This window comes from Ambystoma mexicanum, chromosome 3q (genome assembly GCF_040938575.1).
Source record: "Ambystoma mexicanum isolate Mex_15411 chromosome 3q, UKY_AmexF1_1, whole genome shotgun sequence".
NCBI classification, from domain to species: Eukaryota; Metazoa; Chordata; class Amphibia; order Caudata; family Ambystomatidae; genus Ambystoma; species Ambystoma mexicanum.
In genome coordinates this window covers 761,613,735-761,641,135 of record NC_090926.1, presented here as the reverse complement: position 1 = coordinate 761,641,135, position 27,401 = coordinate 761,613,735, and the positions used below count along the sequence as shown (strand labels likewise).

The window sequence follows — 27,401 nt, the reverse complement described above, 5'->3', positions numbered from 1 at the left end:
GCTGAAAGCGCTCCGGTAAAAGTCTGTGTTAAACAACACTGTCTGGTAAATAATGCCAAGGGTTAAACTTGCTGCTTTCTCCTTTTCTTACAGGTACGGCATAAGAAGATGTAGCGTGCTGATGAATAATACCTCCGGCGGTAAAATCAGGTAAGCATATGGCGGCTATAGAGATTGTCTCTGTCTGTTCTCTCTGCTCACCTTGTTGTTTCTTGTCCCCCTTGGGTGCCGGGATTCGGCGATGTAAAGATGGAGACAGTGCCGGATCGAAGAGATGCTGCGTGGAACGGTGAGTATGGCGCGGTGCTGCTGCTAGCGATGTGACGCGTTTAAAACAAAGTCTTTCCTCTGGTTTGAAGATGCGATGAATCCGGGATCAGGTAAGAAATCAGGTAATACTCTTGTTCTAACCTTTGCTTCTTTCCTTCTTTATAGGTGCTCCAGGTTCGAGGCAGGCGTGGCAGAAGGCTGGAGGCTGCTGCTGGCACGGTGAGCGTTACGCTGCTGGATGCAGAATAACGCAAAGCGTATGCTGCTCTTCGGGCGTGGTTTAAATAGCCTCCAAAGTAGTCCCAGGTAGGTATTCCTCCCCGACCACACCCGAGTAACAAAATAGTCCCTAAGGTAAAGTAGTCCCTTCCAGGCCTCACATGGGCTTGGATCTTCTTGCAGCATGGTCTGCATCAGGTAAGTGTGCACCTATGAGCCTGGCGCCCATAGGCGCCAGGACTGAACCCAGACAGCCCCTAGCAGGGGTTGCTGGGTTTTCTCAAGGCAACATGATGCCTGCTCTCGGGGCTGATGGACGTGGTCTGGATGCCCGGGGGTATGCATCATGACACTGTGTTGCTTAGCCATTTCTCAAATCTAGGGGAACTGTGTTGCTTACTCTACTCTCACCTCTAGGTGAACTGTGTTACTTACTCTACTCTCACATCTAGGTGAATCGTATCGCTTAGCCATTTCTCAAATCTAGGTGAACTGTGTTGTTTAGTTTAATCTCACATCTAGACGAATCATATTGCTTAGCCATTTTGCAAGTCTAGGTGAACTGTGCAGCTTAGCCTATTCTCACATCTAGGTGGACTGTGTTGCTTAGACTACTCCCACATCTTGGCAAATTCTATTGCTTAGCTTTTTCTCACATCTAGGTGAACTGTGATGCTTAGAATACTCTTACATCTAGGTGAACTGTGCTGCGTAGTCTATCCTCACATCTAGGTGAACTGTGTGGTTTACACTACCCTCACATCTAGGCGAACTGCATTACTTATCCACTTCTCACCTCTAGGTGAACGACTTTGCTTAGACTATTCTCACATCTAGTCAAATTGTTTGGTTAGCCATTTCTCAAAACATGGTGAACTGTCCCACCCAACCAACGCTCAACAGCTCAGCTGTTTCTCACACCCCACCCCCATCCACCCAAAAAACCAAGAAGCCAGAACCCACATATAGTCTAGCAGACAACTACTCCAACGAAAGAATCAGGCATCCCCTCCCCATCCAGTCCAACCCACTCCCATTGCCCCCCAGCAAAACCATCAGGCCCACCTTACCTAGCCCCCAACAAACACTGGTATTACCATCAATCAGACTAAGACATGCCTGATACCTCACAACCCGAACACTTAAAGAAAACAGGCAAGGAAATAACCACTCAAAGGAGCCTAACTCCAAGCCATAGAGGAGAGCAATCACAGAGCAGTCAGAAACACAAAACAACAACTCCGCAGGGCAATCACTCCTGCAACCCCCATAAACACCAACCATGGGTAGCGATTTGCAACTGTGAGGCAAACAACCCCTAACCACAGGAAGCCACATGCAACCATGAGGCAAGCAAACAACCACGGGAATCCATTCAAAACCATGAAGCAAACCACTAAATCATGGGAAGCCACTCGCAACCGTGAGGCCATCTGATAGATACCTGAAGAACAGAAAATGCCACGCCAAAGAACCAGCAGACGAGAGAGAGGGCAAGCCAAAGAGACAACCACAGGGGAACTATGACAGCTCTTCATGACACCGAACTACAGAACACCAACAGAACGCACACCCATACACAGCACTAGAATAAGAGCAGCCCCCAAAAATAGACTAAAATCACCCTACCTTACACCCTACCTCGCAACAGATAAACCACCAGAACAAACAGCCAGCCAGAACAAACACGAAATTAGGATATCGGAACCCTCAAAGAAAAAATGATGAAACGACTAGATGATTGAGGAATGACACCCTCACCCCGTATATCACCAAACACCAAGGCAACCTCTGCCAACACCGTCCTGAATCTCAGGAAGAACCAGAGCAGGCCATAAACCCAATAAGAATCCTAACCGATCTATTCAAAAAACGAAATTAGAACAATTGAACTTGCTCAACAACCCACACGTGACAGGGAGAGCCACCAACAAAACCACCAAAAGAAACAAGCCATAACAAAACAAACGACCATAAAGAGGAAACTACACTGCAACCTAATCAACACTAGATCGATGTCCAAACACGCAACCAAGATCTACGACCTACTCTACGATGGGGGAATTGACATCCTATTCATCACGGAAAACTGGCTAGCTGAAAATTACAAAGTGATCCTACATAGCTGCCTACCCAACAACTTCAAATGCAAACAAGGAGGACTTGTGGTAGCCTACAAAGAACACCTAATAATAAAAATAGCTGATCCCTTAAAAATCCCTAACTGGGAGTCCCTCATCCTTCAATTTACCACAGACCCACAATCAAATATCACAGTCATTATAATCTAGAAGCCACCAACCTATGACGCAACCTTCGCAGACACCTTCATAGAAGCAGTCACAAATCTAGCCATACAGCATGAACATCTGATCCTTCTCAGAGACTTCAATTTATGGTTCGAAAATGGGAACCCCAACTTGCATAAAATGCTAATCAAGCAACTCAAGACCATAAACCTCCAACAGATGGTGAAAGGAGCGACACACACAGCAGGGCACACCCTGGATGCAATCTTTGCCAATAAAAATCTGGTCAAAACTTCACCACCCACCCAAATACTATGAAGCGACCACCTCATTAACCCGTTTGTGATCCAAATACCAGTAAAGCCACCTAAATAAATTGAAAAATACCCACCTATTTGGAAAATAAACCAGAGAACCATCAAGAACAGCAACTTAGAGGAGCGGCTAGAAGCCAGAGACCACATCATTGGATGCGACAGATATAGACGAAAAAGCAAACTTAATCCAGAAATGGATTGCAGAAACAATACATTCCATCTTCCCGGAAAAATACATCGTCCCATCAAGAAAGAAAGCATTTGCAAAATGGTACACACCCCACCTATAAGTGGTGAAAAGAATTAACAGAAAACGAGAAACCAAAATGGGGGAACAAACATGACCAAGGAAAAAGAATAAAATAATACTGCAAATCCAAGCATACAAATCTGAAATTCTAAAAGCAAAAAAGAAATACTATAACAAGCAGATCGAAAAAAAACACCAACGCTCAAAAATAATTATTCAACATCATAAATGAGATGAGAAACCCACCAGGATGCAACAATGCACCAACACCTTCCCAAAAACGATGTGATGATCTCGCAGACCATTTAAGTACAAAATCACCAGCATACAAAGCCAACAAATTGACCAGACAACCCACCAGCTACCACCAACCCCAGGACCAGCTAACAAAATGTACTGCCTTGAACAGATGTCAAGAGAAAAGCTACTAAGTAAGTTTGGTGAAAAAGAGCAAAAAGACAGGTTCTTTGATGGACCCCTGCCCTTGAGACATCTATAAATCTATCCTTGCACAGGACACACCAGCGGAATACTACCTAAACCTCTTCAATCAATCCCTTTCAGCAGAGAAAGTACCAAGAGCTTTCAAAATGGCCTACATCAAACCTCTACTCAAGGACATACAAAACAGGTGATGTGGAAGATCACTCAAACTACAGACCAATTCCTAACCCGGCAAAAATACTAGAGACCTAGGTCTACGATCAACTACTTAGAGCACGTTGAAAATAACCAACTGCCTGATCAGGCACAAGTAGGATTCAGACCCCTGAATGGAACTGAAACATACACTAGTCGCAATATGGGATGACCTAAAGATGAATGCAGATTCCAACACCAAATCAGCACTGATATTACTCGATCTCTCAATTTCTTTTGACAACCACAACATCCTAATAAAATGAATCAAAGAAATAGGGCTCATTGACACAGCAGTGCTCTGGATCAAATAATTCCTCATTGAACGGACAGAAATGATCTGGTTAAAGCCTTTCAAATCCACACAACTGGATTCCTCCTGTGGAGTACCACAAGGCTCCTCGCTATCCCTGCTTATTTTCAACATCTGCATGGCACCGCTAATCAACCTCATCAAAAGGCACAGACTGACATGCTAAAACTACGCAAACGACACACAAATCATTTTCAAATTCAGGGGCATACAAGATGAGACGGCACCCCTAGGAGAGTGTCTCAAGAAGCTCAACCAATGGATGAACATTAACTAACTCAAAATCAATCCTGACAAAACTGAAATCATGATTACACCGGAAGACAGAGGGGACGACCAGCACATACCATGGCCAATAGAGCTGGGAAAACAACCAACGCCATCCAAAGCTGTAAAAAACCTTGGAATCCTCATGGACGAGTTAACACTTGAACCACGAGTGAATGCAATAATCCGGAAATGCTCCTTCCTCCTGAAAATGATCAAAAAGATCGTACCATTCCTCTCCTTCATGCATAAAACACTGGCCATCATATCCATCATTATGTCCGGGATTGATTATGCCAACAGCATATACCTCGGAATGCAAGAATACCTAATGAGGAAACTACAACGAATGCAAAATGCAGCAGCCAGATTCCCCCTGAAACTCAGCAGAAGAGATCACATCACACCAGCGCTCATGATGCTACATTGGCTCCCAGTCGAAAAGAGAATCTCCTTCAAAACCCTGTGCATAACACACAGAGCAATACATGGCCAGGGAGCAGACTTTATCCAAAAGACATTCTCCATCTACAAACCAGCTAGAACCCTGAGATCCTGCAACAACATTAGTCTTGAACCCAAATGGTACTGGAAGAAAAGACTGGGCAGCACAGCATTCTCCTGCTTAGCCGCAAATCTATGGAACTCCATTCAGAGGGAAATTCGAACCATGGAGGACCATACAAAATTCAGGAAATTGCTGAAAACCTGGCTCTTCAACTCCGAACACAGCGAAGCCAACTGGACGACGTCTGCACAGCTCCCGATTAACCAAGCATGGGAAAAAAAGAGATGTAACCAGGAAAAAACAGATTGAGGGATAGGACCGGAAAGAGAAGTACTGCACCCCCCATCAACCTCCCCAGCCAACATAGAGCCCCGGAAAAGAAAGGGTGATAAGCCAGAAACGCTAGGGCCATGGAAGTAGGCCAAGGAACACCCAGGGATGGAAATGGGAAAGGGAGGGTCATCCAAAGGCATGCCACTAGTAAGGGCAACAAGAGCTAAATGGACCAAACACTAACAACGCAGCACCTGTGTGCAGTATGAAAACCTTTAACATTTACATTAGGATATTTGCACCCAGTCTTAGTACTTAGGATAGGGCCTCTCCAGCACATTTTATTAGGCATAAAACAACAATTGCAATCAACCAGGAGACTGGCAGTCTCAAATGGGTGAACCAATGAGATCAGGAATCTGTGGTGCCATTAAGAGACCCTTTGCGTTTTGGAAGCAGAGGTGCTCAGTTGTCCTCTGCTGATCAGGTGCTGGTCCTGCTTTAGGGTCACCTGTGTAAGCTAACAAAGAAAGGTATCCCAAAGTGCGGGATACTCCTGTCCCCTGCACACCATTAAACCGAGAAATCAGTCAGAAAGTAATACAATGAATAAATAAGAAAATTAGTAAATATTACAACAGAAATCTTTTCAAGTGAAATGAGGGTCCTTTTAATCAACCTAGCATGAAAAAATAAAATAAGATGAGCTCTCCGCTTTTCAGGGCAAACCCCTTCCTCATGAACGCATAGTTCAAGTATCTGTGAATAGTAAAGATAACAGTAAAAGTTAAAACTAAATACATTTCATCCTGGTACAATATTTGTGTTGATAAAAATGAAATTATAATAGGATTTACCTGAATAAACACCAGTACCAATTCTGGTAATGGACCCCATATATATAAGACCTTAGGGGAATAAGAATAGTTCTAAAACCTATCTAAATCCATCACCGGTACACTCATATGAAGAGAGTAAGATCAGAAATATACCTCCTCAATAGGAGAAATAGTGAATATTCAATCACTTCTTTAATCCCTACATTTCTTTTCCCAAAACAATAAGTCTGTAAATAAGAAAAGAAAAACAATAGAGGACACTCTGTTAATGTCCACAAGGCACGTGCAAAATATTAAAAGAATTAAAGTTGACCCAAGACATAGTTTCCCAATGCGAGCCTAAAGAGTAATGATGCTGGATCCAAACTACACCATAGCACATCAAACAATTCATGAACACCCCGAAAATAAAGTGAAGCCTATAAGTACTAACTTTCACAATAATCACATGTTGTTATAAACAATCCAAATTGTAATGCAAGTCTACCTCCTCGGAAGAAGTAAATAAGATCGACAATTTTGAAATTCAGTCATTCATAAGTAGTAGTCCTCACTGACAATTTCTAGGTTCAAAGAGGCTTAATGAATGACAACAAAGAAAAGAAAACCTAAAAAGATAAGAAAAGATACACTTCTCCAGCATTGGATATTTCATAAATTCACATGCTGTGAATAATCCCTGTGGTCAGACTGGGAATCCATGGTAACATAGAGCAGTTTAAATCTAAACTGAAATTCTCAGTCGCTTTTGCGCTCTATTATAGTTCCTTTTGGATCATACTGCCCACAGCCAATAGGAACACCTCCCTTAGCACCTCCCCTGCCGGCCAATCTACAGACTTTTTACTGCACATTAGTGTTGGGTGTCCATAAAAATCATCTCTTCGAATTTTCTAAGAGTATATATCAAAATGAACATTTTTCCTACAAAAAATTAATATTTTCGAAATCTACTCGATGTCCAGCATCCGCAGTGACAGTGCTACCTCCGTGGACCATTCCCGCCGCTGATAATCTTCGACAAAGCTTTGTCTGTGCAGTTGGGCCTTCCTCATGGCGACTGAATCTATGAGGAAGAGCCTGTTCAAGCCCTGTGCCTGCTGTGGACTGAAGAATGTCTACGTGGAGGATCACCACAACGACTATCTCTACTGCCTTCACACTCACCATGTTATCCAGGACTGTGAAATCTGCCAGTCGTTTTCCAACAAGATGCTGAGGGATCGTCACTGTCGTCGTGTGGCTCGATGATGCCGGCAGGGCCTCTGACTCTGCTTCAATACGGCGTCTTGCCCTGTTAGGGTGGGGCAGGACTGCCCAGTAAACCACCTCTGGTAAAAGGTCTACGTCACATGAAGTCCAGGCCACCAGCAAGAGGAGACATAAAAAAACCTCTGGCAACAAGCCCAGATCATCGCACAAAGACCGGTCTTCACCGAAGGTCAGTTCCCAATGGAGGAAGGCAGGAGGGGAAAGCCAGGGCCTTTTCCATCGCCACAAGGAGATTTCTTCTAAGTCCTTTTCTAAGTCTGGTGGACACTCTTCACCTTCAGGGTCGAAAACAAACTTGTAGTCGAAATCGGCTACGAAGCTGTCAGCGTTGACGACCAAGTCTCACTCCAGGTCTTCTACTCCGAGACCATCGACACCATCCAACAGGGTACCGTCGATGACCACCTCATCAGCAAAACCACCAACGGTCACGATGACTACCTCACCATCAGCGAAACCATCATCGGCCATGACAACCTCATCATCAACAAAACCATCATCGGCCACGACTCCCATGTCATCGGCAAGAAAGTTGACTACTACGTCCATGAGGATCTCGTCCATGGCATCTCCATCCATGACTGTCAGACCCTCGTCGACTGGCAAAATGATTACTGCCATGCAATTGTTACCATTGCCATTGTCACTGGTGTCTTTGACACCCACACAAGCGCAGTGTCTGCAGTAGTGGCCCGTCCATGGGCAACATTCTTTAACGTTGGGGTGGCCATGCTACCAGGTAGTATTGTGGTACCAGAGCCGAGTCTATCCCAATTGGTTGTCGATGAAGCAGAGGAGGGGGCCATTATGTCACCACTGTCGTCTGCGGACCGGACATCAGCTCCCAGTAGTTCACCACGGGGTGAATCAAGTCTGATCAGGCTACCAACCTTAACCCCTCTACATACAACACAAACCATCCAACCAGAGCCATCACTGCCTCCACAAAGAGACATGGCACTGGACATTTTATCTACTCTGACAACTCTGGTGCCAACCTTACAACAACGGCTACCTTTACCAGCCCTGGTTACTGAACCTATTAGGCAACCTCGCACAGATTTTCCCAGGACTTCCAGGGAGATGGATGAAATCCCTTGCCCCACCAGGAAGGAAAAACACCACTCAGTACTAGAGAGATTAGCAGATACTGGAACAGACACAGATCCTGACGACAGGACCTCCACACACACTACCCACACGGATGAGTTTGATGATTTCATCACCGCTGATGCGGAACCAGATGACTTTCCACTTAAGGACTCACTTGATGAAGTAGGGACCTTCCACGCGCTCATCTCCAGGGTGGCCACAATGTTCGGCTTTGCACCGGAGGAGTGTCACAACCCTCGCCCAAAACCCCCTCTGGCAAACCCATTGGCCAGGTGGAGTCAGGACTCGGGCCTCTAGAGCCTGGCATCCTCTTCAAAAGCCCTCATGGGGCCAGTCCTGGCGCTTATGGCGCCAGGCTCATACACCATGAAAAACAATGTGCTTGGGAACTACTTTATTGTATTGTCAGCCAACATGGAGGCCTCCACATAGCTTGGTTCCTAAGAACCAAGCTATTCGGTCTAGTGTTTTCGGTGTGGTAGCCTAGGGACTACTTTACCTGGACTATTTTGTTGGGGCTATTTAAACCACACCCGAGCAAAGCAACATGCTTCGCGTTACTTTTCAGCTTGCAACGTGACGCTCACCGTGTCCAGCTATTCCTTCGAACCTCAGAGAAGCAGAACCTGCAAGGAGACAAAAGGAACATCATTAGCAGCAGCATCTTACCTGCAGTCTTCATCTTTAAACACTCGCAGCTACTGAGAACAGCTTCCTCGAATCTGCACGCCTCCCGGACAGAACGACCTGAAAGAGGAAGATAGAGGCAACATTAAAGAAAGCAGTAGAGACATTTACAAATTACGAACTGTTCAAAAGGCTTACATGGCTGGTTGCCTCTCTGCTGGCACCACCACTCCGGACATTCCACTCGCGCTGAAGAACACCGCGACCTACAAGGAAGGAAAACACAGGTTAGCAAAGGAAAGACTTTGCAGCGCTGCGCATAGCGCTTACTTACCGCATCATAGTGCTCTTAATGCGCCATCATTTACCAGTAGGGCTCAACCAATCTAGTTTGCCACGCTGAAGCTCTACATACCTAAGGGAGAAAAAAAGACACATTTTAAACAAAGAAAGGCATGCAGGATAGCAACAAAACTAAAGAACAGCAATAAGACCCTACCTGAACAATATCAAACGGGCCGGAGTCAGTGAAGTAACTGGACCGCACTCGCCCATGAAAGACAACGCGCCCCTTACAATCCATAAAAACAGACACAAAAACTGCTCGCTCCTTGGGTACACTACAGCAAAGGCGCCAGTCCTTTCGTTTAGGAAAAGAGCGCTAAATACAAGTCTTCCTCCTCCTACATGATCCCGTATTAATCAGGGGAGCGGTACAGGAAACTGTCCCAGTCCTACAGGGGTTCTCATCAACACTGTGGCTCTTCCCAATATAAGGACCAGTCCGGCAAACAAGCATGACCAGTCTGGGTCCAAGCTCTCCCACTTCAACACCCCAGTGGGAGAACAGCTGTCAAGGTTCATCGAAGAATCGTCACACATCACCACCGACTAATGGGTGTTATCCTTCCTCCAGCAGTGACACTCACTGGAATTCATGGACTATCCACCGGACATTCCTCCTGTGCACAAATCAGAGAAGTTGCGAAACCTCTTGATCAAGGAAGTGCAAGCACTGCTGCAGAAGGGTGCAGTGGAGAAGGTACCCAGGGACGAGCTGGGCACAGGAGTATGCTCCCGCTACTTCCTGGTAAGGAAAGAATCACTGCACAACAAATTGGGGCTGGTGACCCATATTAGATCTGAGGGTGCTCAACAAGTTCCTAAAGGCACAAACGTTATGCATGGTCACGCTATAAAAGGTGTTGTCCAAGCTGTAGCAAGGAGTCTCTTTAGCATCCCTCGACCTAAAGGACGTTTACTTTCACATCCCTATTAGCATCTCACAACAGCTCTACCTACGCTTCATGGTGGTAGGGGTGCATTATCAGTTTGAGGCCTTTCCATTCGGCTTGAGGTCTGCTCCGCGGCTATTCACCAAATGCCTTGCGCCAGTGGTTGCTCACCTGTGGCGGAGAGGTGTTCACGTCTATCTGTATGTAGCTGATTGTTTGGTAAGAGCCCCCTCCTATCCGCTGGCAGAAACCAACACTGCTACCACCATCCTGTGTCTACAGCAACTGGGGTTCTCCATAAACTTCCCAAAGTCATGCCTGGTTCCATTTCAACAGGCACTCTACCTCGGAACAAGGCTAAACACTGAGACCTGCACCACCAAACCCTCAGATGAGAGGGTAACAGCCCTTCTGCACAAGGTGCGTTGTCTCAACAGTGCCCAGACAATGACTGTTCGCAACTACAAGTCCCTGCTGGGGATGTTACAATCATGCATCCCATTGGTCACCAACTGCCGGTAACAGGAATTCCTGGATGCTCGCTAGATCCAAGTCTCAGGGTCCTGGGACGACCGCATTGCTGTCAGGGTACCGTTTTTATTCCTCTTTTTCTTGTCATAGATCTGCTACACACAAGAAGAAACATTACCGACTCCCCAGTAGGTTTAACAGTATACATTTGAATTCAGGATTCTCATTAAACCCTCGTAGCCCTTGTTCGTCCCTGTTTACGCGTTCCTTCAGAGAACGCTATGGGTTTCCCTGGAAACATTGGCGCCCTTTGCATTCACATATGCGTTCAAGCCTACGGCGGCGAGTTGTGCGTGCAGTCAGCTGATCTGTATATTAACCCCGCCTCCACTGCACGGCGCTGCTTCTGAATTTGAAATTCCAATCTATGTATTTTGTGCCTTGTTATCCAGTTCTTTGATTCCCTGGTCTGCTCTTTGACCTCCCTTGCCCCGTTCTTTGTCATTGCTTACTTGGATCTGTTGTTGACCCGGAACGGACTGCATTCGTCTCAGCTCTCACATCTTACCTGCCTGCTGCCAAACCGGAACGTCTATTGGACTGCATTTGTCTCATCCCTCACGTCTTACCTGCCTGCTGCCAAACCGGAATGTCTATTGGACTGCATTCGTTTCATCCCTCACGTCTTACCTGCCTGCTGCCAAACCGGAATGTCTATTGGACTGCATTCGTCTCATCCCTCAATTCTTACCTGCTCGTTGCCAAACCGGAAAGTCTATTGGACTGCATTCGTCCTACCCCTCACGTCTTACCCACTTGCTGCAAAACCGGAACATCTATTGGATTGCTTCATCTCCAGATCATCGTCAAGTCTTCTTTCTTTTTCGGCCCAAAGACTCTAAGGAACTTAAAGGACACTAGCGCAACGGCGCAAGGATCCAAGGACATTAGCTCATCGGCGCAAGGGTTAAAGACTTCTTTAGGTGTCCTTGTGGCAGCGGGAATAGGAAAACAAGACTTTATGTTCCCAGGACTACCATTTAATTACAACAAATTCCTCTTCAGAATTCCTCCAGGACAATCATTGGTAAGCACACAACTGCCTGATTCTTCCTTTTCTTACTATCCTGTACTACTGGTAATAGCTACCTCTCTTGTTTCAGGATACTCACCAATCTAGCTTGGAACTATCAGTCCCAGTCTCCATTTCCTGCTTGTGAGTATCTGCTCATCATCTTGCTTAGTTATTGCATCGTCTTGAGTCATATTTTAATATTTAATTACATTTTCTTGCAGCCAGCTGTCTAGGTACCAGGGTGTACCAATATTTTCGGGCAATACTCACCTCAATCTGCCCTTTTGTACTCTTGAGGGGTATATTGTCAGAAAGACTCAATTGCATCACAACGTGTCAAGCCACCACTGCTGGATTTAGTCCTTGGGCCCTAACAATTTCTCCGACTCCAGTTTTAGCTGGTGGTCGATGAAGGAACATCTACTGCAGGGCGCCCCCTTCAGGATACCAGACCATCAAGCCACCATCATTGCGGATGCTTCACTGGAGGGCTGGGGCACCCATTGTCAAGACTAACATACAAGAGGCCTTTGGTTGGAGAAAGAGAAAACCCAGCACATCAACCTGTCGGAGATATGGGTGATATTTTGGGCCCTGAAAACCTTCCTCCCCTCCTTACAGGAAAAGGTAGTTTGGATTTACACCAACACAACATCCATGTTTTACATCTGCAAGCAAGGATGAACGAGGTCCCCACAGGTTTCCAAGAAAGCCCAAGCCTTATGGTATCGGGCTCTACAGCACGACATGTTTCTTATTCTCCTCCACCTGTCGGGGATTCAGAACACTCTAGCGGACTCCCTCAGCAGGGAGTTGTGCTCTTGTCACGAGTGGGAATTGCACGACGACTAGCTTCACTTGTTTCAGATTTGGGGCACTCCGGAGATGGACATTTTTGCCACCTATGACAACAGTTTCCTGCAAGACCTTTGCCAGCCGCTTTCCCCACCCGGAAAGCTTGGGGGACACCTTTGCATTTCCATGGTAGGGGAAGTCCCGTATGCATTCCCACCAATTCCTCTGGTGCCTTGAGTCCTACACACTTTCAGACTGTATCAGTGCAAACTGATAGTGGCCCCTGCGTGGCGGAGACAATTTTGGTACTCCGACCTCCTTGACCTCTTGTCAGAAGCACTGATCAAGCTGCACCTGCACCAATCACTCCTGTCCTCTCTCAATCTGATGGCCTGGCTCCTGTGTTCTTAGGGTTCGGGGCTCTGTTTCTTCCGTAAGCTTGCCAGGAGGTCCTGGCCAGGGCAAGAGCTCTGCCCACCTTGAAGAGCAAGTGGAAACGTTTTCAGGTAAGGTGCAGGATCCATCAACTGCAATCTCACACCATCCGGCTGGGGGCACTGTTGCCTTATCTGTTGCCCCTGGCTGAATCTGGCTTGACACATTCCTCGATTAAGATGCACCTGGCAGCCATCTCCAGGTACAACCGCTCCACAGGGGTGGTGTCCCTATGGTCTCACCGGCTGGTGAAAGAGTTCTTACATGGACTGTTCTAGTCTTTTCCACCTGTTTGTCACCCTGCACTAGCGTGGGAGCTAAATGTGCTACTCGCAAAGCTAATGTGGCCACCCTTCGAGCCCAAGAACCAGGCATCCCCCATACATCTTTCAAGGAAAACAGCCTTTTTGGTGGCCATAACATCAGCCAGACGAGTGGGTGAGATCCAGGCTTTCTCTTCTAAATCACTCTACTTGACGTTTCACAAGGACAAGGCCATTCTGCATACTAACATGACCTTTATGCCAAAGGTGTCATCCTCTTTCCACCTCAATCAGTGGGTGGTTTTGCCAGTATTCTTTGGCTCACTGACGTCTCCAGCATAGCGAACCCTGCACCCGCTGGATGTGGTGCATGCCCTCAAGTACTATGTGCCACGCACTAAATCATTCCGTACAACGGATCAACTGTTTTTTGCATTTGGACCTTCTGGGGCCGGGAAAGCTCTCTCCAAGTCCTCCATTTCAAAATTGATCGCAGCCTGCATTTTATTCTGCCACCAGGCCTCTCCTGGGCAGGCCCTGGTTGCACTCCACCAGAGCAGTGTCTGCAGCTACTCCATTTCTCTCTGGGATCCCGCTGCCTGACATCTGTTGTGCAACCACCTGGAGATCGATGCATACATTCACCGGGTTCTACTGTGTCGACAGAGATTCTGCAGAAGAGTCTAGAGTCGGCCAGTCGGTTCTGCAGAACCTTTTTGCATGAGGTTAATAAGTCTCTGGTGGTAGGTTATACTGAGTGCTTGCCTCCGCCTATATGTATTGTTGTAATACTGCTTTATAATCTGTTCACAGCATATGACTCTATGAAAGATCCAATGCTGGAGAAGGGATAAGTTACTTAACTGTAACTCTGGTTCTCCAGCATTGGTATCTTTTATAGATTCACATGCAACCCTCCCACCTTGCCCGCGTTGCTCGTCTTTTGGCTCTTACTGCCACTCACGTGCGCTTGCCAAATCTGAAGATGGCTGACAGAGGAGGAGCTAAGGGAGGTGTTCCTATTGTTTGTGGGCAGTATGACCCAAAAAGGACTATAGGAGAGCACAAAAGTGACAGAGAATTTCAGTTTAAATTTAAACTGCTCTATGTTACTAAGGATTCCCAGCCTGGCGATGGGGAATATTCACAGCATGTGAATCTCTGAAGGATACCAATTGTGGAGAACCGGAGTGACAGGTAAGTAACTTATTCCTTACCACTTTCCAAGCAACCAGTGCAGTCTACTTGTAACGGTACATATAGTCAGCATCCCACTCCATAGAATGCCACCAATCCATGTATGCTAAACAAAATGGCCGCTTTTTATAGAGCCTTTGCAGCATTCATTCAGATGTCATGTGACCTACATGAAGACCACTGTCAGATCCTATGTAAACTGTCCACCATCGAAATGGTAAAAGACCACAAAACAAGCAGACAATGACGGGCTGTATAACACTGCATAGCCGCTACAATTGAAAATAAGAGTATAATAAGTCACTAGTCCAGTCAACCGAACCTCCACTTTAGAGGGGGAAAGCTCACGAATAAGTTGTTTCATTCAAATGTCATGTGACCTACATGCAGACCAGTGTCAAATCCTATGTAAACTATCCACCATCTTGAAGTAGTAAAAGACCGTATAACAGGCCAATTATCCCAGAGTATATGAAAGACGGGCTGCGCAACACTGAATACCTGCTTACATTGAAAATAAAAGTATAATCAGTCACTAGGACAGATCCTGCCAGGCCATTCTATGAAACCTCCACGGTAGAGTATCTCGGTGATGGATTCATAAATACTCTTATTTCCCTAAGGTCTTATATATATATGAGGTCCATTACCAGAATCTGTGCTGGTGTTTATTCAGGTAGATCCTATTATAATTTCATTTTTATTAACAAAAATATTGTACCAGGATAACACTTATTTAGTTTTAACTTTTCCTGTTTTCGTTACTATTGACAGATATTTGAACTATTTGCTCCTGCGGAAGAGATTTGCCTCGAAACGCGCAGAGCTCATCCTTATTTAATTTGTGCATGCTATGTTGATTAACCGGACCTTTATTTCACTTGAAAAGATTTCTGTTGTAATATTTTCTGAATTTCCCGTTTATTCATTATTACTTTCTAATTTTTCAGTGTAATGTTGTGCAGGGCACGGGGGTATCCTGCACTTTGGGACACCTTTCTTTGTATTTGCGACCTGTGTGTCAAGGTCATGTTTACCTCCGCAGCACCTGGAAATTTCGTTAAACTGCGTAATTTATGATGTACATTGTTTTAGGTAGATTGAGCTATTGGTGTGCACCTGTGGCCTATCGTTTCGCTCACCTGTGTAAGCTACAAGCGGCTCTGTCTGGTGGCATTCTGCATCTGGTGCGGGGGGAGGGGGTTGTTAAGTTGTCAGCCCTCGGCCTGCGCGCGCGGGGGCTGGCAGAATGCTGGTAGGCCGCACGGCCTGTTGCGCAGCTCCAGCGGGAGCCGAAGGATTACACACCCACACCGGTTGCTGGTCGGCCCCAGAACTGCCTCCCGAACGCGGGGGCGGGGCTTTTATTTAAGGACGCCCTGCGTCACCGCGTAGCGGGACGCAGGGCGGAACTTAACATTCCTCCTTTATTATAAAACAAACAAAACATCACGCTAACTGCCAAACAACGGCGAAAGTCCAACATGAACTTACAGTCTTCAACACCCAGCTACCCTGCCATTGGGGTTCATGGCACCAGGGCACTAGTTACCACACATAGTCACTTAGCTTGGCTGGCGGTCTCGTCGTTGTTCTCAGCCTGTATCGCCCTTCTCGGGGAGCACTCCCCCTTGCTTCATGCTCTGGTTCACCTTCGCTGTTCGGGCCCTCGAGGCCGGGTGCATCCACCGGCTCCCAGGTTCCATCCCTCGCTCCTATCTCCTCAGGGATGGCCTCAGGCTCTTCTTCGCTGGGATGAGTGTCCTCGCCTTCCCGATGGCCCTCCTTATCGGTCCACAGGGTACGGGGTATGGCCTTGAACCATGACGCATTCCTTGTCACTTGACGGCGTCCTCGTGTCACAGTTACCATGGTTCCATGCCGGTTACTGACGGTCCATGGAAGTTCCTCGTACCTGGTGTCAAGTTTTGACTTGGAGGGGTTTCGTAGCATGATGACCTGGTCACCCACTTGATGATGGGACGGCCTCGCTCTCCGCTTGCCACTCATGTGTGCGTTAGCATCCCTTCTCCTTCTTTCTGTGCGTTCCTCGTTGACCGCGTCCGGGGTCCTGCTTGGGTGATGCGGGATCGAAGATCTAATGACGGTGCCGAACATGAGGTCCGCTGGTGGTATGCCGGTTGTGCTGTGGGGCGTGACCCGGTAGTTCCGGAGGAATCGGAAGAGGTCAACCTTCCAGGGGCTGGCGTTAGCCTTGGACACCCTGAGCACCTTGTTGATAGTTCTCATAAACCTTTCTACGTCCCCATTTGCCTGGGGGTGTCTTGGTGTGATATGATGATATTTAACATTGAGGTCCTGTAGATACTTTTTGAAATCCTCTCCCGTAAACGGCGGCCCGTTGTCGCTTTTGATTGAGATCGGTAGCCCGTGAGTTGCGAACATTTTTTCTAGGGCCGGAATGACCACTTCAGCTGCTGTGGATTCAACTATCTCAACTTCCGGGTATCGGGAGTGATCATCGACGGCCACCAACAGGTGGAGGCCCTCTCGTAGCTTGCAAAAGTCAATGCTGATGGCCTCCCAGCGAGAGCGGCCACGTTCTGCTGATAGGATAGGTTCCGGGTCTGGCGGGGCCCCCGTTATCTGACAGGATAGGCACGTGCTAACGAGTGTCTCGACCCGCTCCTCGATCTGGGGAAACCATACTCGGTGCCGAATACGGGCTTTTGTCCTTACCAGTCCTTGGTGTCCTTCATGCGCTAGGGCCACTATCCTGTCTTGTATTTTGAGAGGGATTACGATGCGGTTTCCTCGTAGTATCAGTCCACCTTCCGTGATTGACAAGTCTTGCCGTACTGTGAATATGCCGGACAAAAACCCTTTTGCTTCCGCTGTTCTGTTGTGCGTGTTTCTCATGAAGGTCTTCCAGTCACCGGAGAGGATGGCATCCTTCACTAAGTCACAACACGGGTCCTTGAGCGTTTCCACCTCGATTTCCTCGATGCTCACCGCCTTGGGTCTCATTGCGTGCACCACTTGACATATGTGTTCCTCCGTCTCTGCAGCTACTTGGATCTCTTGTTGGGTGGCCTCTCGCGGATGCCTGGAGAGAAAATCCGCCGGGTTTCCGCTGCCCGGTTGGTAGATGAGATCAAAGTCATATTGCTGGAGGTGTAATAACCACTTGGTGATTCGTGCCGGAGGGTGTGCTGACGTCCCCATGAAAATGGGTAGTAGGGGCTTGTGGTCCGTGATCGTCGTGAACCGACGCCCATATAAGTAGAGGTGAAAATGCCGGCACCCCCACAGCACAGCGATGGCCTCCTTTTCGATGTGTGAGTACCTTTGTTCGGTCTCTGTGAGGGCTCTCGATGCATATGCTATCGGTCTCTTTTCCCCTTCCTTCGTGACTTGCATTAGGATGGCTCCGAGCCCCACAGGGCTTGCATCCACGAACAGTTCTGTGGGCAGCTCGGTGCTATAGTAGGCCATCTTGGTGTCGGCGGAGAGGGAGTCCTTGATGCTTTCGAACGAGTCCTGGCATGTCTGCCCCCACTCCCACTTGACGTTGGCCTTGGTGAGTTCCCGCAACGGCTCAGATAGTGTGGCCAGGTTTCGGATGAACCTCCCGCAGTAGGTGGCCATGCCTAAGAAACTGCGCACTTCTGTGGGGGTCATCGGTGGGCTTGCCGCCTGAATGTCTGCGACCTTCTGCGGGTCAGGGGAGATGCCTGTGCTGCCAAACTTGTACCCGAAAAAGGTGATCTCCGATTTGAGGAACTCACACTTCTCCCGGTGTATTGTGAGCCCAGCATCTTGTAGTCTGCCCAGTAAAGCGTGAAGCCTCTTGATATGTGTTTCTTTGTCGGGGGCGTGAATCAGAATATCATCGCTCACGTTGAGGACGCCAGGGATGCCTCGGATGACCTCCTGGATGGTTTGCTGGAATACCTCAGCAGCAGACGATATTCCGAAACTTAGGCGTTTGTATCTCCGCAGCCCCAAGTGCGTTGAGAACGTTGTAATGTAGCGAGAGTCTCTACGGAGTTTGAGTTGATGATACCCCGCCTTGAGATCAATCTTTGAGAATATACACGACCCTGTGAGGTCAGCCACGATCTCGTCGATCGTTGGGGTTATGTGGCGTTCTCTTTTAATGGCAGTGTTAGGGAGACGCATGTCTATGCAGATCCGCACCTTTCCAGGCTGCTTAGGCTTTCGTGTCACCACCAGGGAGTTGAAAATGCGCAGTACCTCGTCACCCACGCTGAGTAGTAGGTGTGCCTTCAGTTTCCTGGGCGCCGTAATCTCTTTGCACTCCATCGCCATCTCAAATTTCTGAATCCACAGCTGCCATCTGGGTCCGCTTGATGATGGATCCGTGAATGGGTCAAACGGCTGGACCAGTGTCGACGAAACCCCGTGTGTGCGAGGTGGAGGTGACGTCATGGATAGGTTCGCCGCAATTCTGGACGGCGTGGTGGGCCCAGGCGTGGATGTGCCGGCCGCCATGTTGGCGTGGATCTGATTAGTGTTGTCGTGAGTTCTTCCGACGGCTACCAGCGCCGCGACGTCGGGCCTACCTTGGAGGTGCTGCCGTTCCCAGGCGCTGTGTTACAGTTCAGGGCCTGGCGGGCCTGGCACTCCCGTCACACTGTGTTGCTGCCCTCTGGTGTTGGATGCCAGATGCCACCGGGTTCTCCAGTGCCCAGAGGAAGAGCTTTGGTCATGGTGGATGTGGCGAAAAACGGAGTGGCAGAGAGAAGGAATCGAGGAAAAAAAAAATTTTTTTTTTTCTTTTTTTTGGGGTGGGGGGTCACGTGTGTGATTCCACCCCCACCGGGTGTCCAAAAATTTCGCCGCGATGGCTGTATGGCGTTAGGGTGCCTTCAAAGCACCGAGCGTGTAGTGGAGTTCATCTCGCCTCGTCGCCATTGTTAAGTTGTCAGCCCTCGGCCTGCGCGCGCGGGGGCTGGCAGAATGCTGGTAGGCCGCAGGGGTGATGCCGGCCCACGAGGTAGGACTCAGTCAGATCCAAGGTTTGAATGCACAATGCACCACTGCCACGTCGCGTACCCAGGAGGGAGACGGCGCGGGTACACGCCAGCCACCCCGACCTGTTCACATTCCGGCATTCCATCTGTCTCAGCTCTGTCTCGGACCCGGCGGCGGCGGCCCGACTGGCCACCAAAGCCACGAGCTCCCCTAAGCCGAGCTCGGCTGCTCGTCTTCTGCAGGAGCCCGGAGGTTGCAGTTCAGACATTCCGGCCGGGGAATGGCTACCTCGCACGCTTCTGCTGCAGCAGTGAGTGCCTTCTGCAAAGGAAGGTGGCTGCGTCGGACCATGTGTCGAGAGCTCGCCTGGGGCAGGAAGGGTGTGCTCCGGTTCTTGAAACCAGCAGATCTCCCCGCTGCCATGACCGAGTCTGGCGATCAACGTCTAGCGCCGAGCTGGGCAGCGATTATAGATGGCAGGAGCCACAGGGCCCCCTGCCTTGAAACTCTTAGCGCGGCGTCGGCAACATGTGACTCTCCAGACGGTCTGCCACACAGATGGAAGGTCCATACTGGGTTCACCCGTGCCCAATGTTGGAATGTGACATGCAACATGCATAGGCTGGAAAGGATTCCTGCAAGGCAACAGACTGCGCGCTTTAAAGGGCTACACTTCCGATATGGGTGGCCGTGCAGCAGGAGGTGTGAAACTAGCTGTGCAACTGCACTTCCAATCGCCCCAAGACAGTCGCAGACAACTGCTCTTACTATGTTGACATGATAGATGGCAACAGGCTGAAGGCCTATGGGTGGCAGTTCTCAATTCAAACCGCCACATACTACCCCTCTTTTGCCTTGCTCTGTACATGCCTCACCTCTCATCTTGCTCAATACATGGTGCACCTCGCTCCCCTTGCTCTGTACACCCTTCACCTCACATCTTGCTCAGTGCATGGTGCACCTCGCTCCCCTTGCTCAGTACATGGTGCACCTCGCTCCCCTTGCTCTGTACACCCTTCACCTCTCATCTTGCTCAGTGCATGGTGCACCTCGCTCCCCTTGCTCAGTACATGGTGCACCTCGCTCTGTACACCCTTCACCTCTCATCTTGCTCAGTACATGGTGCACCTCGCTCCCCTTGCTCAGTACATGGTGCACCTCGCTCCCTTTGCTCTGTACATGGTGCACCTCACTCCCCTTGCTCTGTACATGGTGCACCTCTCTCCTCTCTTACCTTGCTCAGTGCATGGTGCACCTCGCTCCCCTTGCTCTGTACACCCTTCACCTCTCATCTTGCTCAGTACATGGTGCGCCTCGCTCCCCTTGCTCAGTACATGGTGCACCTCGCTCCCTCTTCGCCCACGAAGTTTGGGCTCTGGGACCACACAAGGCACTTTCTTTAAAAAAAAGAACTTGAAAAACTAACTTAGCCCCTAATAGGTTCTTGATGCACGGATCAAAATAAATCCCGTTTAGCTTCTCCTCGTGGAGAGCAGGTCCCGGTTAACTGACAAGTGACAGCCAAAAAAATAACCTGAACCATATTTAAAAAAAAACAATACTAAACTGCTGAAAAAATAGAATGTTCTGGCAAATAGTGACTTTTTGTGACTGTAAGACTTTTAAATGAGCAGCGTTTTGGGTGGAAGCTGGGCTAGGAAAGCTAGAAATAGGATGTGCTCTTCAGGCAAGCACAAGCCGGGCTCTCTGTGAAAAGGGATGCGCTGGAGATAAGCAATGAACTCATGGAAGCTGAGGATGCTGCGGTCAGGAGTACTCCCGATAATGCCTAGAGAGCCCTGAACACCAAGTCAGCAGCACCGAAACCACGAACTGTAGATGGAAAAAATCCAGGCCGGTGAAGCCGTTTCTTTGTGCCTGTGCCTCTTGAAGCCAATTAGCCTGGTGAAGCCATACATCTCAACAGGATCCGTTCCATTTGGGAGATAAAGTCCAGTCCTGGTTTTAACTTTGCATTCTGGGATTTACACCCCTGGTTGATAATGTGGCAATCCAATTTCCCACCAGCGTTATGGGTGGCTGCGGGCAGGGGTCCGGGCGCTGCTTGACCTGTTGCCAGTTTGCGACGCTGTGTAGACCATTGCATCCTAATCTTATGTCCTAGAGTCCAGGAACGGATTCAACCTTTCTGGCTAGACTTCTGCAGGGCTCTGCAGTATCCCCGATTACACCTTTTTATTATTTTCGAATGGGTTGGTAGATTGGTACAACGTCCTTTCATCGACACCCGTTTTTCCGACTGGTGTATTTCTGTGGATTTTTTTTTAATATAAAGGGCGGGAGGAGGGGGTGGGGGCTCGGGAATAAAAAAAATAGGTAATTGACGGTGGGCTTGGGAGGCCCACCCAAAAATAATGAAAAAAAATGTCCAAAAAACTCCAGCTAAAATTCTGCGGAAAAACACACGCTGTAAAAACAGGTGTCGATGAAATGACATAGAACCGGTAAGTATAACATTGAAGGAGCTCAACAAAAATCGCAACCCATTCTGGAGGCCAAGAGAACAAAAACATGATCACAATGCCGTACTCCAAGGAGTAGAGCCCCCCACCCCCCGCCAATTTTACCATCTTCAGGAGTTCCTCAATAGGGCCTTCGATGGTCAGTCTTGGAGATTGCTGTTGGCATTGCTAGTAAAAGCACAACATAACTTAGACAGGGACACGCCTCCAATACTCTGTCCCGCACTTCCTTGTGTTTTGTGCGCGCGTGTAAACGCTGGGCGCATGGAAGGGGTCTAAATTCGTCGGCTCCACTCAATTGAAAGGCCGAACTGAAAGCGACTTGTAAAGGCCATGAATTCCAGAATATGTGCTCGACTTGAGTGCGCATCCCGGATCCGTACCCAGCAGCACTTACCCAATGGACATGCACACTTCAGTAGTGAATAAAATGCGGCCAGTTCATGGTCTGCAGACTATTTATATTATGTTGCTGTAAAATGTCAAATGCACGCAGTGGAGTAACGTTGCTGAAAACGTTGGGGGGACATGTCATCTGGAAAAAAAATGCCCCATTCAAATGAATGGGGACAAAATCGTGTGCCTTGAAAGTTGGGGTGGACAAACACCCCTGTCACCCCCCCTAAAATTACGCCCATGAATGCACGCGTCAAGCGACAGATATCAGCCAAGTCCAGAGACCAGCTCTGCACCACAGACCGTTTCCTGGAATAATGCCAACGCGGGCCTGGCATGAAGTACTCTCTTTGTGCCAACCCAGGCCTGACCCTTAATGCGGGGGCTGCTCTGGCAGCGAAAGCGGCGAGATATGAAATCTCGCGACACTCTCTTGGGGCGGCTTCTGATTCGGCCTCTATCCTGGTGAAATCACGTGCCTGCATCGATGCTACACTGAATGGCGGGCACACTCATCTTTTTTAGGAACCTGCCGTGACCTTTTCGTTAAATTACAATGTTATTCACCAGTGTAGTTGTGCCGCCTTGCGCGGTTGGGAGGGCCAGGACATCAGCATATGTACGAAGCCCCTTCTGCAGTACAAATGCCAAACACAGTCCTCCACAAAATGGCCGTTTGTGCACAGCGGTGCCCTGCAGCCACTCGGCACCCATTGCGGGCACACTCCAAACAATAGCGCCCATTCTTCCTCGGCTCGCTCCCAGCGCCGATATCCGGTCTCGGTGATAACGGAGTTGTAGTTAATACATGCTTATTGCGTCATTATAAAAGCATCATTCATCCAGGCCAACCCTGCATGGTCCTGTGTGTAGACACAACAATTGCAGAACCGGTACCAAAGAAAACAATATGACTCGCATGTAATTCAGTCTGACATCCTCCGCCAAAGCAAAGGCACTCATATGCACATTGCAATCTGGGGTCGAGGGCCCGGGAATGCGCTCTATGTCACCGAGGGGGGCCCCTTCGCTGCACCGCACTGGCCCCAGCTCAGCCCCGCCCCTGCTCCCTTCCTCCTCCCCTCCGCCCCAGGCCTCCACATCCCTCCCCAGACCCGCATCATCACAGGGACTCCTTGTCTTTGTCATTTTCTTGAAGGAATTTGATAAGCACAAGGTGGTCAAAGCCGCATTTCTTAAGGATTTGCGTCCCAGGTCGCGTGCCCATGGTGCCAATATCTATATGTACTGGCCCGGGCACCCTCGTTAAGGGCCTCACGCAGTGCTTAATTTGTAAAAAAATAAGTGCCAGTGCCCAAAAAATATTGACCCCTTAATGCCGGGCGCGGCCCCGCCCAACAGTGCGGATGCGCGGCCCGCGCCAGTTCAGTGCTAGACCTACCTAGATCGGCCCACCACCAGCCCACAACCCCGCTCCAGCACAACACGTGAAAACTATCATTCACCACACTCTAGGTCTAGGATAGACTTTAAACCCCAATCAATCACCCAACTGTAGTATGGAGGCCCTCGACGCGGAATCACTTTGCTCCAGTACAAACCTTCAAAATCACCATTCAATCACCCCACTCTAGGATAGACATTAATCCTGACTGGCATTCATAACACTGTCCATCACCAAGCGGCAAGACTAGTGCATAGCCAAGAAACTTGAAATGGCGGCTGATGACTGGACTTGATTCCTCTGCTCTGCTGACTAGTCTGCTTCAACATTATTATTGCGGAGGCCGCGCGCGGGCCACCAATGCCACCATATTATCCACACGGCGGCGCAATAATAATGTATTCTGCGGCATGATTGATTCAATCAATTCATGCCTACATTATTATTGCGGCGGCCGCGGGCCTCCATATCCACGGCGGTTGGGGCCAGCGCAATAATAATGTAGGCATCATGACCACCGCAATAATAATGTAGGCATGATTGATTCAAATTCAATTCATGTCTCCATTATTATTGTGGCAGCCGCGGGCCACAGCCACAATATCCATTCCACGGGGCTACATTATTATTACGGCGGGCGGCCGGAGGACACCATATCCACGGCGCCCGGGGCCGCCCGCCACAATAATAATGTAGGCATGAATGATCATTGATTCAATCAATTCATGCTCATGCCTACATTATTATTGCGGCGGCCGCGGGCCACGGCCACCATATCCGGCCCCAACATGGATTATCGCTCACTCATTCTGGCACTCTTGGGTCACATGTTTATTGACTGAGATTTACATCACCCGCTTTAAATAAACCCCAGTTACACATCCAAGCATTACAACACACGTTTTTGCCTTTTTTCTGGCAAATGTGAGAACGTGTTTGATGCCGCCTTTTTGAACCAGGGTGTACGGTAATCCCATTTGAAAACGGTGCGTTTAAAGACAAAAAAACGCAAATGTAGTTTGACAGTAGTAAACCAGTGTTTCACAATCGGCCACAAAAGTAGAGGGTAGCTCAGGGTCAACGTGTTCACTGTGGAAGCAAGACTACACGAAACAACACAGGTTCGATCCCGGGGTCCGAGCTTAGAAACCTCTGGGTTTTGAAGCGCATTATAAATACGCAGCCAAGACAAAAAAAAACAATTACGATACTGAAAAACAAACAATACCTGTAACAACATCTCCATGCCCGGGGGCTGTGAGTGCTTTAAAAAATGCAAAATAAATAAACCAGCCCAGCAATAATTGCTTGCGGAGTGAGAAACTAATCCATCATCTATATTGAGGTGATGGAGATTACATCATACATCTTTTGTGGCACTTACCTGAAGTGTACTCAAACATGTATAAATGGGGCTTAGAGGAAAAAAAGGTCGCGTGTGAGGGGAGTACACCCGTCACATCCACATTTCAGCTGTGTCTTCTGTGCTATATTAGTGCGTCATTATGGGATGCCCCCAACCTCTTCTAGTGTCCCAAATGCCAGCACTTTATGCTGAAGCAGGCTCCACTCCCCCACTGTGCACCTCGTTTATCAACTGTCTTTATTTCTGTTAATTGATGGTAGTTAGCCACTGTAAAAGAATTAGGAACAATAGCGGGAGAACAGTGTGCGCCAGGTTTGCTGAAGTAATTCAGTTTCGGCAGATGCGTTGGGCTGCAATCTGCCCCCATGGCAAGTCAGCAGTTCTCGCCGCAACCCCCCACTCCCCCCAAGGAGGTAGGAACTGGCTTTCATGCTACTGGGTGCGAGAAACGTTGTCAGTTTGCCAAAACAGCAGCTGTATTGGAGGGGACTTCACGTGCCCTTAGTTGGACACCATCACAAACAGGAAATGGCATCATATGCCCTTTGAATATATTGATAGGGAAGGGACTTCACACCGTTTTCACCCTGACAACATCACAGAAAGTGGACTGTTAACTCCTCTGCATTCCTCTGCAGCTTCCAATGTGTATGTACATTCTCTATTTACAGCGCTTTTGCGAAAGCGCTATTTCAGTAACAAATCATTATCAATAAACCCACTTTGTATAGATTTATGGGAGATTTTGACATTGTTTATTACATTTGCAGTGCCTTCAGAGAAAGCACTGAAACTTGCGTCCTATGACTAAACGCTTGTCAGAAAGGAGCACTGCACGTCCCCTTTATCTGTTCTGGCTCTCTTGGAAACGGGCTTTGAAAAAAGAAACGCCGTGGCTGATGTTTACTCGTGAAGAGGTGATAAATCGTGTTTTATAGCACGTTTGTTCGCGTCAACACAGTGGAAAGTGCAGGCGGGAAGTGTCGTTTCTGACACAATGAAAGGCCGCAGCCTGCTTTGAAGAGGCCTATCTATACGCCACTTCATCTCTCATGGTACGGGAGCGTCCATCCACTCACACTGCCTCTAATAATACCTCTAGCCGTTTAATACACCCCCTCATCAATGAAAAGGTCGGCAGAGGTTCCCAAATTCTCATGAATAAAACCTGGCAGGTTGCTGACATTTTAGAAAGCCCAAAGCGGTCAGAGCACGCGAGCGCAAGGCGCAGGCAGAAGCTGCAGCCGGGAGGAACGCGGCGCGGGCCTTCATTTTAGAAAGTGGGGGTGTTGGATGGATGTCCGTGTCTGCTGGGCATCATGGCTGTCAGGGTAAGCATCTGATTACGGTGGGCCGCCGCATGTAGGCATGAAGAAGGGAGGCTCATATCATGATCATGATCAGATGGCTGCTGCAGCATTTACTTACAATATTATTGCAGCGCCGGCGGCCACGGCCACGGGCCCGGCACCATATCCACGGCAGCGGCCGCGGAGCCGCCGCAATAATAATGTAATGTAGGCCCGGCGGCAGCCGACATGATGATACAAAATATTTGCAAACAAAAAATGCATCATTTTTTTCACAGTCCAAAAAGAAATTACTTACTGAGCTGGAAATTAAACATACGTGAAGCAACTAGGCAATAGACCTTCTAGGCCGCAATGCACGTCACGGGACCACACGTTCGTGCAAGGAGACTGAGGGAGGCTCTGCTCTCACGAGTCACTGCAACCAGTGAACCACGCCTTAACAACAACAAGTGAAGTGAGGGTGGCGCGCCACTCAACAGACCCACATTACCCCCACCCCCCCCCCACGTCACCATGTCATTTCAGTGGCTCGCAAGAAGAACAGCCAATGAAAACTATACATTCTGTGTTACTATACAGAATGTATCAAACACAACAGAATGTTGGTTTTCATTGGCTGTCCTTGTCGTGAACTCCCAGGCCCGGCCAGGCTGAGGCCCTGCAAAGCAATGAATGATTTATGATGGAAGCTAAAGCTTGCAGGAAAGAAAGTTGAACAACAAAGCAATTGCAACGAAGCCGAAGCAATTACACGTGGCCAGCCGGCCCAATCATGTTCCGGTGCCCAAAAAAGACTGCCGGTGTTGGCCACCGGCAACCACTGGCACAAATTAAGCACTGGCCTCACGTCGC

At 48.5% G+C, this 27,401-nt stretch overlaps 1 long non-coding RNA gene across 1 annotated transcript in view; it reads right to left on the bottom strand.

Moving 5' to 3' along the window:
* The window catches only part of LOC138581914 (uncharacterized), a 41,525-nt gene extending 14,515 nt beyond the window's left edge, over window positions 1-27,010 (bottom strand). The window contains exon 1 of the long non-coding RNA XR_011304868.1: window positions 26,845-27,010. This is a non-coding gene — a long non-coding RNA (uncharacterized lncRNA). The remainder of the gene's footprint in view (window positions 1-26,844) is intronic.
* Between the last annotated feature and the right edge of the window lie 391 nt (window positions 27,011-27,401).